The sequence below is a fragment of the Saccopteryx leptura genome, chromosome 7 (assembly GCF_036850995.1).
Source record: "Saccopteryx leptura isolate mSacLep1 chromosome 7, mSacLep1_pri_phased_curated, whole genome shotgun sequence".
In the NCBI taxonomy this organism is placed as follows: Eukaryota; Metazoa; Chordata; class Mammalia; order Chiroptera; family Emballonuridae; genus Saccopteryx; species Saccopteryx leptura.
In genome coordinates, this window is record NC_089509.1 from 72,264,588 (window position 1) to 72,279,437 (window position 14,850).

The window sequence follows — 14,850 nt, forward strand, 5'->3', positions numbered from 1 at the left end:
ATTCCAGACCCACAATCCTATGAGGGCAGACTGCCATCAATTGCTCCTCACTCTGTTCAATGCAGAGGAAAGACACTGAATAATGCAGGCAGCAACAAGTGGCTAGAGGAGAATGCTCCTGAGGAACATCAGAATCCCCAGGAATAGGCAAGAGGCCAGATGCCAGGAGAGGATCCTAAGTAAGATCCGAATGAAGAGGAGGACTTGAGACAGCTTAGCAGATATAGAGAGGCTCTCCTCCAAGGCCTAGGGAAGGGAGGCCAGAAGGCCACTAATATCAACAAGGTGGCAGAGGCTTTGCAGAGGAAGGATGAAAGTCCAGGTGACTTTTATGAAAGATTGTGTAAGACCTACAGAATGTATACCCCTTTTGACCCAGAGAGTCCAGAGAACCAAAGAATGGTTAATATGGCCTTTGTCAGCCAGAGTGCAGGAGATATAAAAAAGAAACTCCAGAAATTAGAAGGCTTTGTGGGAATGAATATATTCCAGCTCCTAGAAGTAGCCAATAAAGTCTATGTGAACAGGGAGATTACAAGCAGAAAGGAAGATGAGTGCAGAATGCATAAAAAAGCAGAATTTATAGCTGCAGTTCTTCAGCAGAAGGGAAAAGGAAAATCTCCCCTGTTCGAAAATGGACAGAAGACAGGCTAGGGCAAGAAAGAATAGTCAGGCAGAGTTCCCCTGTGATGTGATCAGTGTCACATCTGCCGGAAAACTGGTCACTGGAAAAATAAATGTCCCAACCGGGTCAAGGGGGAGGCGTGCTTGCCAGCCGCCTCCCAAGGGGAAGGTACCCTGTTCAGCATAGCTGGGGAGTTCCTCTTGGATGAGGGCGACCAGACTCAGGGGCCCCCACTGAGTCTATGGTCTTCAGGGAGGTAGGGGGCCAGCAGGTGAACTTCCTGTTTGATACAGGGGCTGAACACTCAGTGGTGACGCGGCCATTAACACCACTCTCCACCCATAGAGTGGACATTATAGGAGCTACAGGAACACAGGCCAAACAGGCACTCTGTCTGCGCCGTCAATGTACAATAGGAGGTCATGAAGTTATACATAAGTTTTTATACAGGCCTGACTGTCCAGTGTCCCTATTAGGATGTAATCTGCTGAGCAAATCAAGGGCTACTATATTTTTTGCTGACAATGGCCAGCTGAACTTGTAGGTGCCTAAGCTCAGACTTGTTCTAACTCTAACCATTCCCAGAGAAGAGTGGACAATTTTTGCTGCTGCATCTGGGAAGCTTCCAAACCAAAAACTAAATAAAAAATACCCTGGAGTGTGGGCTGATAACCTCCCCCCATCCGGCTGGCAATAAATCAATAAATCCGGCTGGCAGATAGTTAAAACCTGGGGCACTGCCTGCCAGCCAGAAACAATACCTGATTCCTAGGGAGGCCTTGGAAGGGATACAAGATTCAAAGAATACAAAATCGTTGTTATCCCATGCCAGTCACCCTGGAATACTCCTTTGCTTCCTGTCAGAAAACTGGGGACCAATGATTATTGGCCAGTACAAAATCTGAGGGTTGTAAATGAGGCAGCAGTGACTCTGTACTCAACAGTACCAAATCCTGATGCATCCTAAGTCTCCTCCCTGCTCAAGCCTCATGGTTCACTTGCTTAGACTTAAAATATGCCTTCTTTAGTATAAGACTGGCTCCTGAATGCCAGAAGCTGTTTGCCTTCCAATGGGAGGACCCAGCTACAGGGGCTAAGGTGCAGTATGCCTGGATGAGGCTCCTGCAAGGGTTCAAGAACTCCCCTACCATCTTTGGGGAAGCCCTCACTTGGAACTTCCAGAGGTTTCCTGCACAGGACATCGGGTATGTCCTCCTTCAGTACGTAGATAACCTGTTGCTAGGTCATGAGACTCTCCAAGAATGTGCTCAAGGAAAGGACGAGCTTCTATGTCATTCTAGAGAAGAATGGATACAAGGTCTCAAAGAAGAAGGCCCAGATCTTCCAAAGGCAAGTAAAATACTTCGGATTCATTCTCCAACAGGGAGAGAGGAGGCTAGGAGTATAATGGAAACAGGTAATTCAGAACATCCCAGTCCTCACCACAAGAAGACAAGTTAGAGAGTTTCTGGGTGCAGTAGGATTCTGCTGTTTGTGGATCCCCAACTTTGCAATACTGGCCAAACCCCTCTATGAAGTCACAAGGGGGGAGAAAAGAAGCCCATGGACTGGGGGCCAGAACAGGACTGTGCTTTTCAGACTCTTAAAAAGGAATTAAAAGTTGCCCCAGTGCTAGGTCTTCCTAACCTAGCAAAACCTTTTGTGCTGTATGTCTCAGAAGAGGACATACAGCAGTGGGTGCAAGCAGTGGGAGCAAGACAGCAGTGGATGTATTAACCCAGGAATTGGGGTCATGGCCTAAACCGGTTGCTTACCTCTCCAAGCAACTAGATGGGGTTGCAAAGGGCTGGCCACCATGCTTGAGAGCCCTAGCAGCCACGGCTATACTGGTGCAAGAGGCAGACAAACTAACTTTAGGACAAGACCTGAAAGTGTGAGTACCACATACAGTAGTGAACCCGGTGAATGCAAAAGGACATCACTGGCTCACTAATACTCACCTCACTAAGTACCAGAGCTTATTATGTGAAAACCCAAGACCAGTAATAGAGGTATGTACCACTTTAAATTCAGCAACACTGCTCTCAGTGAATGAGGGAAAGCCGCAACACAATTGCTTGGAAGCACTTAATGCAGTATACTCCAGCCAGCCAGACTTGCAAGATCAACCCCTAAGTGAGCCCGCTGTATGTGGACAGAAGCAGCTCCGTCAACTCAAGGAGAGAAAGGCAGGCGGGATATGCTGTAGTGACCCTAACAGGGACTGTAGAGGCACGGCCTCTACCCCAAGGCACTTCTGCTCAGCAGGCAGAAGTGATTGCCCTGACTCAAGCCTTAGAGCTCAGTGAAAGGAAAAGAATGAATATCTTTACAGATTCCCAGTTTGCCTTTCTTACTCTCCAAGTATGTGGAGCAATTTACAAGGAGAGATGACTCTTAACTGCTGGCGGCAAAGAATTTAAATATCCAGGAGAAATTCTCCAGCTGCTGGAAGCAGTCTGGAAGCCAAAACAAGTAGCAGTGATCCACGACTGAGGACACCAGAAGGGAGGAATGGTAGAAGCCCAGGGAAATGCCAGAGCAGATGCAGAGGCAAAGAGGGCTTCTACTCTGCCCTACCACAAGGGTGCTATAGCCCCTCTCATCCCGTAGGCCCCAAAACTCACACCCAGATATTCAGAGGGAGAGAGGGTGGACAGAGAAGAAAGGCACCAAAGAATTAAAGGGTGTCTAGATGCAACTGCCAGATGGTAGAGTTGTTGTTCCTTACCTGTTGAGGCCAGCAGTAGTCCAGGCTTTGCCTGCTGCCACCCATCTAGGTCAAGAAAAGACAGAAAAACTGCTAGGGAGATATTTCTATATCCCTCTCTTGGCAACCCTAGCCAAGAAAGTCAGCCTACACTGCTCAACCTGTCATCAGGATAATGCAAAACAAGGACCTTCAGTACCCCCCGTCCCCCAGTATTCAGTCCTACAGGGCAGCCCCCTTTGAGGATATACAGGTGGACTTCACCGAGATTCCCAAGAGTCAAGGTTACCAGTACATGTTGGTGTTAGTGTGCACCTCCTCAGGATGGGTAGAGGCCTACCCCACTCAGACTGAAAGGCTAGAGAAGTAACAAGGGTATTGCTTAGAGAAATAATTCCAAGGTTTGAACTACCACTTCGGATAGGCTCCAACAATAGCTCAAGCTTTGTGTCTAAGGTAGTACAAGGAACAGCTCAAGCATTGGACATCACCTGGAAGCTTCACTCAGCATACAGACCTCAGAGCCCAGGAAAGGTGGAATGCATGAATAAGACTCTGAAGTTAGGGCTTAGTATGTCAGGAAACAGGTCTTAAATGGGTACAAGCTTTGCCTATAATATTGTTTAAGTTTTGGTGCACCACCTCCAAGAACACTGGGTATTCACCTTATGAGGTATTATATAATAGGCCTCCTCCAATATTACAAAACTTGCCAGGGACTCCTCAAGAATTAGGAGGAACAGCCTGACCTGTGGTGGTGCAGTGGATAAAGCGTCAACCTGAAAACGCTGAGGTTGCCGGTTAAAAACCCTGGGCTTGCCTGGTTAAGGCACAAATGGGAGTTGATGCTTCCTCTCCTCCCCCCTTCTCTCTCTCTCTCTCTCTCTCTCTCTCTCTCTCTCTCCTCTCTATAATGAATAAATAAAATCTTAAAAAATAACTCTACAATCTTAAAAAAAAAATTAGGAGGAACAGAACTACATAGGCAATTAGAAGCTTTCCAAGTGGGTGCTAAGTAGGGCTCTGATCAGTTTGTTTGCCCCTGCCCATTCTTTTTCCCCAGGAGACCAGGATTGGAATCCAGCTCCCCTCCAACCCAGGTGGAAGGGACCCTACACTGTGATCCTGACCACTCTCTCTGCTGCCAAGGTAGAAGGCATACCTGCCTGGATTCACCATAGCCGCCTGAAGCCTGCAGCCACAGCAGAGACACCATCATGGACAGCAGAGACCGACCCTGGCAACCCTCGTAAATTGACCCTGAGAAGGACAACATGCCCTGCTCCAACAACAAACCGGGAGCTGGCTGGTCCACGTACGACCAAAGCCTGAGGAGCCTCATCGTGGGACTCCTTATAATTGGACTCTGGGGAGGGAGGGAAACTAGGGCAGAGGACTGTGAACTATATATCCATATCACCAAGGAAGGCCCAAAGGTCTCCACCACCTTGCTTTTCGATAGCCTCTCTCAGTGTAAGGGAACTCAGAAAGGAACCTGTATCTATAATCAAAATCAATATTCAGTGTGTGACCCAGGGGATAACCAGTCCTATGTCTGTTATAATCCTACAGATCCTCCTACTACAACAACATTAGAAATAAAAATAGCAGCAGGAGGATGGGGGAAACAGGTAGAAGGACCAACTATAGGCCAGACCAAAGTTAAAGGAAACCCCAGACAAATTACACTGAGTTTTGATGCATGTACAGCCATAAGCCAGGCAACATGAGATAAAAGGAGGACCTGCAGGCCTCTCAGCTGGGAGAGAAGCTAAGAAAAGTATATATGCTCACAAAGTTTCACCTGTGAAACCAGCTGTGTATATTGGTCATGTGTCTCATGGGCAACCTGGGAAAAGGATAGTTCCAAGAAGAGGGAAGTACCTGAGGGAAGGAACAGCCCTGTCAAATAGTACTAGCCATGGGTGCAATCCCTTAGAGCTAGTTATAACCAATCCTCTGGACCCATGCTGGAAGAAAAATGAGGTATTAACCCTTGGCATTAATGGAGCTGGCTTAAACCCCTATGCTCAACTCATCATCGAGGGCCAGATACAGAACCACCCAGTTCAAGCCTTCCAATTATATAAATCTTTTTATGAAGAAGCAATTAGACCCCCTACCACCACTCCTGCTAAAAACTAAGATTTTGTTCCTCAGGATGGCTGAGGGAATAGCCCATTCCCTAAATATCACCTCTTGTTATGTATGTGGGGGACAGACAGCCATGGGAAGCTAAGAAACTAGTTCCCACAGAGGCTAGGCCAAATGTAACAACACCCTGCACCTCTGATGACAGCCAATGGATTTTAAAACATATTATCATAGGGCAATACTGCTTAGCCAGAAGAGGAGATCTGACTGAATGAGTAGGAGAACTGACTTGCCTTGGGCAACGGTATTATAATACCACCTCCAAGCAGAGTGTGTGGTGGGGAAATCAGATGGAGAGAAGAAATACATTGGCCAAATTCCCTGAGCTAACTAGATCCTGGCAGGACCCAGGCAGGGCTAGAGACTGGATAGCACCACATGGACTTTATTGAATCTGTGAAAATAGGGCTTATACCTATCTTCCCAAGAATTGGGAAGGAAGTTGTATAATTGGTATGATAAAAGCCCTCCTTTTCCCTCTCACCTCTGAAAACAGGGGAACTGCTTAGCTACCCAGCTCCACAGCCCTTATAATGGGTAAAAAGAGAACTCCAGTTTGGAGACTAGAAAGATGATGAGTAGCCCCCAGAGCAGATAATCTAATACTATAGACCTGCCACCTGGGCAGAGGATAAATCTTAGGGGGTACTGCACCCCTATTTATATGTTAAACCAGATTATTCGATTGCAGGTAGTTTTAGAAATCATTACCCATGAGACTGGGAGAGCCCTAACCCTCTTTGCACATCAGCAAATTCAGATGAAAAATGCCCTCTACTAAAATAGATTGGCACTAGATTATCTGCTAGCAGCAGAAGGAGTGTGTGGAAAATTCAATCTCACTAATTGTTGCCTGCAAATAGATGACCAGGGCCAGGCAGTTGAGGACCTTGTCAAGAAGATGACAAAACTGGGACACATGCCTGGGCAAGTTTGGAACAGATGGAACCCTAAAAGCCTTTTTTTGGGAATGGTTCTCAGTCTTTGGTGGGTTTAAAACCCTTAAAGGAGCAGTCTTACTACTCCTAGGAATTTGCTTAATAGGTCCGTGTTTGTTGCCATTATTAATGAAAAGCATAAGGAACATGTTAGAGGCCACAGTATAGCAACAAACCGCAGCCCATGTCTACTTTATCCACCATGATCAGGCCTTCGCCTCAGGACCAGATGAAGAATGTGAGACTCCAGTATAAAGAAATTCTGAACTCTCAAAGGGGAGAGTGTGGAAGGAGGGTCAGGCCCCCTCTTCCATGAGAAGGAAGAAACAAAAAGAATACCAGGGAAAGGAGCTAGCTAGGGTGACCGAGTCAGCCAGTGATAAATTATCTATATCCCATAGTTACAATTCAAGACAAGAACAGCAAGATCTCTATGTAACTATGGCCAGTGATCTGGAAACCTCTTCCCCTTTGTTTACCCCACTGAAGCTTTCCCTCCCCTCTCCTTGAGTCCTGGGAAACCTTAAACAAAAAAAAATCCACATGCACATTGCTTAGATACTGTAAAGGTATATAACCTGTAAGAAAATCAACTTCGGGGAGCCTGTGTTTGGGGGCTACAAGTCCCACGTGCTCCACCAGCTTAATAAACTCCTTCCTTTAATGATTGAGTTACATGAGTGTCCATCCTCTGTCAGGTCACCTTCTGCAGCAGTAGAAGGTTTGTGCAGAGTGAAGAAGCAAAAAGAGAAGGAACTGAGTAAGTGAACAAAGGTGAGATAAAGAGAGGAAGGAAGGACTTTAGAAGAAGGATTGTCCTAAAAGGAAAATAAAAGGAAACCTTAGGACATTCTTGGGGGCCTCAGGAGCTTGAGGAATTCACCCAAACTTAGAGGCATTGCAGAAAGAGCCAAGGGTCTACTTAAGCTCCAACTGCACAAACAAAAAATGGGGAGTCAGGAGAAGAGACTCACCCACAAGAACAATTCTATACGGGTCTTTTTACTCTTAATTATTTGAACATTTTCTCACTTGAATTTACTGTAGCCGAGAGGCATTTTATACCAGACACCCAATGGCCTAAACCTCTTGTGTTGTAGCAGGATGTATTAGCTGGCTCTAAGTGGCAGAGTCTGGTCAAATTGCTAACCTGGGAGCAAAGATACCTTGCAATTTTGTCATCAACCAGTCCTCTCTGGATACCGGTGAGAAAAAGGAAGCTTTATCATGAATTGGCATCAGCCCCGAGGAAGCAACCCGGTTCCAGAGATCCAGAAGCTGATAGTGAGTCCACCTCCGGGAATAAACCTGAAAAGGAGAGGACACCTGACTCACTCGCAAGCACTCAGGAAGCACCTGACATCACCTGGGACTCTGAATTGTCTAACTAGGCATGCTGAGAAAGTTTTACAAAATACAGCCATGCCTGTGACCCCATAAAACCTCTTTTTCTATATTCTTGCCCTTCACCTTCCACTGCAACTACCACCACCTGTAGAAAAATGTCTTCCTGAACCTATTGAAGATTTGTACCATTATCAGACAGCTCAAACAAAGAAAGTGGGAGATGAAGAGGACCTGAGTAGGAACATAAAACAAGGAGAGATAAGTGCGCTGAGGCAAAAGCCACAGGGGCTTTCTGGCTAAAGTGCTGAACACAGCACAGTAGGGATAGAATTAGTCATTTTGATTAATCAATAGATGGGGGCATTTGAGCTACTCCCTTGCCCTTTTATCTGCTCTAAAGGAGTTCCCCTTCTGACTTCCTCATTCTCCTCCCTGTGTCTATATGTGTGTATCAATAAATACCTGTAAGGACTAGGGGTCGGGGCCATCTCATGAAACCTGTATAGGGGATTGTGAGGTGGTTTCCCCTAGTCCCTCAGTGCACTCCATGTGGTTTCTGAGTAGTCACTGTCTCCACAACAGGAAAGGGAGGAAACAAGGATGAATCCTGAGTGTTGCAGTAGAATGAAAGGTTTTGACATTAACTCATGTATTTTAATAACTATAGAGAAAGAAATGGACAGAGACAAAGACAGAGAGAGACAGAGAAAGAAATTTAGATACAAATGTGTTTGTAGAAATATAGTGTGTGTGTATATGTGTGTGTGTGTGTGTGTGTGTGTACACACACACACACACACACATATGCATGTACAATGTACATACACATATTCCTTAGCAGGCTTGGGAACAGTAGCACCCAAATTGAAATAAGTGTACCTTACTAATAAGAGCTATCAGATCTTGGTTTCTAGACACCATTCTTCACTGGCACACAAATTGAGGACCCCTGGGGAATGTAGAAAATGGGACTGGAAAAGTCTAGACTAGAGAGAAGTGAAGAGTTTAAACAATGATTTGGACATGTTAAAAAAACACAAAAGTTAGACTGAAGCATCTCCCTCTAGCTAAATGTGAGACAATTTGGACATCAAAATAAGTAAATTTACTAATCTAAATAAATAAATAAATAAATCAATAAATAAATCAAAAGTTTAGTAAAGAATGAAATGCTTACACAGTTTTAAAGTGCCTCTCCACAAAATTCTTCTTCATTATAAAAGTAAAGTAATTTTATAGTAGAGAAATCTGGCAGCCATGCCTTAAACACAGAATCAACGTTACCATTACAAATAAAAAGACAAATCAAAATATGTGCCTCTTGATAGCTTCCTTTCTGTAGTATTCTGTCTAAATGCGCATAACGAGAATCTAACCAATAAGAAACGTAACACAAACCTAAATTCAGGGGTAGTCAACAAAATGACAGTTCTTTTATTTTCAAATATGTCCAAGTTGTGCAAGTCAAGAAAATGGGCACTACTTAGAACTTTCCAGACTACTGATACAGTATGAAATAATGAAATTTCTACTCCAAACAAAATGTGGCAGATCAAAAAATGATCCATAACAATCAAAGCATTTAAGCATCTTTTAGTTATTTTAGCATAATGTCCATCATTCCACATTTGTGAATTAGAATTTTTAGTTCACAATCAAGTATTTTGTACTAATAAATTACATGACTACAACATATCAATAATCAAAGTGAAAGTGAATAGCTTTGTTTTAGAAGCACGGGAAATGTTTATTTATTTTTTTCTTATTAAATACTGTGAAGGTAGAATATTGCAACTATTTTTGCTACAACTAATAATACTTCAGATATTGCTTCTGCCTAGCTAAAATAATCTTTTTTAAAAACAATAATTTCGCATGCGGGAGTCTGTCTAACTGCCTCCCCATTTCCAACTTCAGAAAAATACAAAACAACAACAAAAAAACCCCAGTAATTTCTTTTATTCCATTAACAACTTGAACTTCTGTTGTTAAACTAAAAGGGCAGATCATAGCTGCAAACTATAGCAGAGCTTGGAATTTGTACCTTGCCAGTCATTTCAATTATTTCCATATGGTTCAATTGCTTTTGTAGCCAAAAATAAAATCTATAACCTTTGTCAGTTCTGTTGCATTGTTTTTATATTACATGATTAAAAAGTGAGAACTGTTTTTGAACATGATAATTGACATAAGAGCATTACCAATTACATACATATTTGTTATTACACAGGATAAGTGGCTAGTTATATGTCTTTTCACTTGGGCTCTACTGGACCATATATAACCTCTCTGGGTTGTCTTATAAAGCACCTAAAAGCATTTTAGCCCGCTGATTCAGGCAACCTATGTGTCAAGCAGAAAAAATAAAACCACCATTCTCAGGTTTGTGTTTCCCTGGAGGAAGAAAACTGTTTGATGCAATTTGTCAAAAGCCAGAATCGTACTTTAATGGACAATTTACTTTAAATGGCTGCAGTTATTGCAGAACAAAGGTCATAGCCCAAGATAAAAAATCCTTTCCAATTGGTTTTACTTGGATAGATTTAATTCCCTAAGATTAACTAAGGATATCCAACCTTCATACTCCTTGTCTATCTAAACTCAATAAAAATAATAGAAAAAAACTTCTTGAGTTATTGAGGTTTCTTCATCTGTAATATGCGAAATACAATCAATTCCCTAAATCTGGCATTCTGGCACCTGAGCTAAGAAGCAAATCAACAAAAATAATCACAAAACAAAAACTTCCTAAAATCAAAAGGGTTTTTTAGTTCTCAGGCACAGGTTTCAAATAACCTTAAAATTTTACTAATATGTGTAAATGTATAGATATATTTGTATATACTTTCTCCTTCATAATGTAATTTTCAAATAAACAGAAGACAAATGGAAAGTTTTGACATATAAAAGTTTAGATATATTTCTATTTTATCCCACATGCAAATATATAAATTATTAGCATGTATTTCATAATGATTATGACAGACATTTTAGAAACTATGTACTTAAATTTCATATTTTATTCCTTTATACCTTCCTATCAATATTAATCAAAGTGAATGTTTGCAATATTTAAGATGATACTGAGAACAGTACCATTATGATCCTGTATAGGTTTATCTCCCTGCTTCAGATTCCTTGGTTCAAAGATTAATCCCAAATTGCAGAAGGCAAGAAGCACTGAACGTGGACCTGTTTGCCAGGAGCTGACCAGTCATACATACTCAGTTTCTGTGGTGTGAACCAATGCTGGAAAGTGGCCAACTGCCCCAGAGTCAGTGAGAACAAGGAAGACTAAGCCAGTTCAGAACAGGAGGCATAGAACAATTTAAAATATCTGTCTGTCTTTCTATGCATGTCTCTCCAAGCAAAATGTACAAATTAATCTCTTATGAAGAACTGTACAAGAAGCCCTGGCCGGGTACCTTGCTTGGATAGAGCATCATTCCAAAACATTGGATTGGATAGAGCATAGAGGTGGCTGGTTGGATTCCCAGTCAGGGCACATAACAGGAATAGATTTTTTTCTTCTCTCTCTCTCTCTTTTTCTCTCTCTCTCCCTTCTTTCTTCTCTCACTAAAATTAATAAATAAAACAAAAAAAATTGCACAAGGAAAAAGCTCCAGAAAACACAAACCAACACTGATGTTCTCAATTTCAATCCCCATTAATACATTGTTTCCTGTAAGGACCTGCTAAAAACATGAGAGTTAACTAGACCCAGTAGGCTAATCTCAGCTGATATGAATATTGTATATTTTATTTTCAAGTAAAATAAATGCTTAAGTCAATACTTTTATATAAAATAATAATTAAAAATCAGTTTGTGAAGTTCTAGAAAAGCAAAATTTTATATCCATCATAAACTTCTATACCATACATAACAACACATAAGAATTTATAGTTTATAATTTTATTTTTCTATACATACTGTAAATAAATGAAAGCCTATATAGTATCAATTTCAAAAGGTAGGTAAGTTGAGATACTTAGACTCTCAGTGTAAATCAGTCTCATAAAATAATGAACAGCTTTTTCTTTTATGACATAATGTATCAGGAACTTTTCATATTCCACCATACTCTCATTTAATCCTCAATTCAGATAAGGAAAGTGATCTTTCTCAATAGGTGGTAAATTCATATAAAATTTTGTTTTGGCCCTGGCCAGTTGGCTCAGCAGTAGAGCCTCGACTCAGTGTGTGGAAGTCCTGAATTTGATTCTCAGTCAGGGCACACAGGAGAGGTGACCATCCTTTTCTCCACCCATCCCCTTAGTCCTCCCCCTTCCCCTCCCACAGCTGTGGTTTGATTGATTTGAGCCTGTCAGCCTAGGCGCTGAGAATGGCTCCATGGAGCCTCTGCCTCAGGCACTGAAATTAACTTGGTTGTAAGCATGGCCACAGATGGAAAGAACATCGGCCCCAGGGTTGTGGGGTGGATCCTGGTCAGGGCACATGTGCAAATCTTATTCTACCTCCCCTCCTCTCACTAAAAAAATTTTTTAAATTAAAAAAAAAAAAATTGTTTCAAAATCTGATGTGCCTGGCTTCACAGTTGCTTTTCAATCTCTCTCTCTCTAGAAGTTGAACATTTTTTGTCCATTTCACTCACATGTAGGCTAAAATATCATTTCTTAATAGAAAACAATGCTTAGAAAAATTCTAATACTCAGATTTACCAAAGTCATGTTTCAAACTGTATTTAATAATTTATATTGGCCCTGGACAGTTGGCTCAGTGATAGTATATCGGCCCAGTATATGGACATCCCAGGTTCAATTCCTGGTCAGGGCACACAGGAGAATCAACCATCTGCTTCTCAGTACCTCTTCTTCCTCTCTATCTCTATCTCTCTCTTCCCCTCTTGCAGCCATGGCTTGGTTGGAGAAAGTTGGCCCTGGGCACTGAGGATGACTCCATGGCCTTGCCTCAGACACTAAAATAGCTCAGTGGTTGAGCAGTTGAGGAATAGCCTCAGATGGGCACAGCACCACCCAATAGGAGGCTTGCCAGATGAATCCTGGTTGGGGTGCATGCAGAAGTCTGTCACTCTGCCTCCCTGCTTCTCACTTAAGAAAAAATAAAATAAAATATAAAATAAAATAAAGTAAATAAAATAAAGTAAATAAAATAAAAATATATACTTAACTTTCTTATGTTCTATACCTCATAATGGTTAAATTTCAAAATATTTATACATTATTTTAGATTTTCTGAGGTTAAAATAAAAATCAGAAAATTATCTTGCAAATTTAGCTATATTTTGTCATTCTTTGGACAATCTTTGTCCCAAAAGATACAATCATATTAATAGTATATGTAACAGAAGCTAAGATAGAGCACAAATGTTTATTTCTTTTTACTGTATATTTTTAAAAATCCCTTTAATTATGACCACTTGTACACAACTCATTTTCCAAATAAGATGTTTCTAAATTATTTTTATTGGCATCGATTAAATCAAGAACAGCAGTCACAAAATCTTTATGCATTATCTGAAACACAGTTTTATTTCTGCTTTCCAGCCAAAATAATGACCAAGTGGGATTCCTAATCAAGAGTACCACAGTATTGTAAGAAACAAAATTGCTTTTACAACTGAAGCTAAATGCCTGTAACAGAAAAATTGGTGTCAGGCCCTTTAGCATGTACCAGATTCAGAATCAGTTTAATATGTTCTGTGGTCTAAGAGTAAAAAACAACTGATATCTGATCAATGATAGTGTTGAAAGCACGAAAGTTTTCATGCATTCACAGCAGTAAATCAATATATAATAAAGTTTAAACTTATTAGGCGTAGCAAATGGCAACAAACATAATGAACCATATGGTACTGGTTAAGGAATTTAAGCAGAATATGATATTTATAATAAAGAAATCAAACAGTACATTTAATGTCAGTGCTAACTCTATTTTGCCACAGATAATGGCTATAAATTTGTGCAGCACAGTTGAGTGACTTAATTCTATTAAGTGATTTTCTATGTAGTAACAGAGCACCACTGTCAGATGTTACCACTTTTTTAAACATGAAATTTATTTTACAGATTTATAGCTCATAAAATTAATGTTCATTAAAATTTTGAGAAAAAAATACCTAAAGTTAAAAGGGGGCCATCCCTGAAATGTTTACCCTGTAGTATTTTGCTATTTCCCCCCCTTTTTTTTACTGTAATATCTTTACTAACAGGAAAAAGGTCAAACCATAAAAGACAGCTTAAAGTAAATAAATATGATAACTTTTCAGTTTCTCTTTTGCATTTCCTCTACTACACTTCTCCTTTAAAGAGGATAATTTATGTTTCCTCATAAACCTCTTTTTCCCACCTACCTCAAAATAATTGTCAGTTATAATTTGTAGTTCTCGTCATAGTTATATCTATAATATTAAATAATCTGTTTAAACCTCTGACTCTTGCACCATCACCTTTATCTGAACAATTCGCTGATCTAGAACACCAGAGTACCTACCTTTTACTTCTCTTTCATCCTTCATATTTTTAGTTATATTATTAATTTTGTTTATGTAACTAAGATTTCTGTACATTGACTGCAGAAAAAAATTTTAAGGCTGATAAAATAGCCATTATAATGCTGTGATTAGCATGCAGTGTAGAATCAAATAGAGTGACTGGGAAATGTGGTTGACTTTTACTTAATCCTAAACTCTTCCTGTTTAAGCAAGTGCTTCAAGCATTGAGTTTCAATGGATTCATTTTGAACTACTATTGATTTTATTTTTCAGATCATACTGAGCTGCTCTTCTTTATTAAATCTTATGTTCTGCCCTTTGTAGATGTGAACAAAATTCTAGATCCAAACTCAATTTTCCTTGGAATTTTGCATTTTCCAGTCCATTGTTGTTGATAAGTAATCTCAATTTCATTCATTTGGTTGTATTCTTTTTTTTTTCTGTAAAAGCTTAAGCCATTTATTTTAGACCAAGAGTTCTGAAACTTATCAAATATGTCTAAATATAAAGACTTTATAATCATCTTTTGATGCTCAGTAGGTCTTTTCAACCCAAACAACTTGCATATTTATTCATTTCTATTTATGAATTATCTTTTATTCC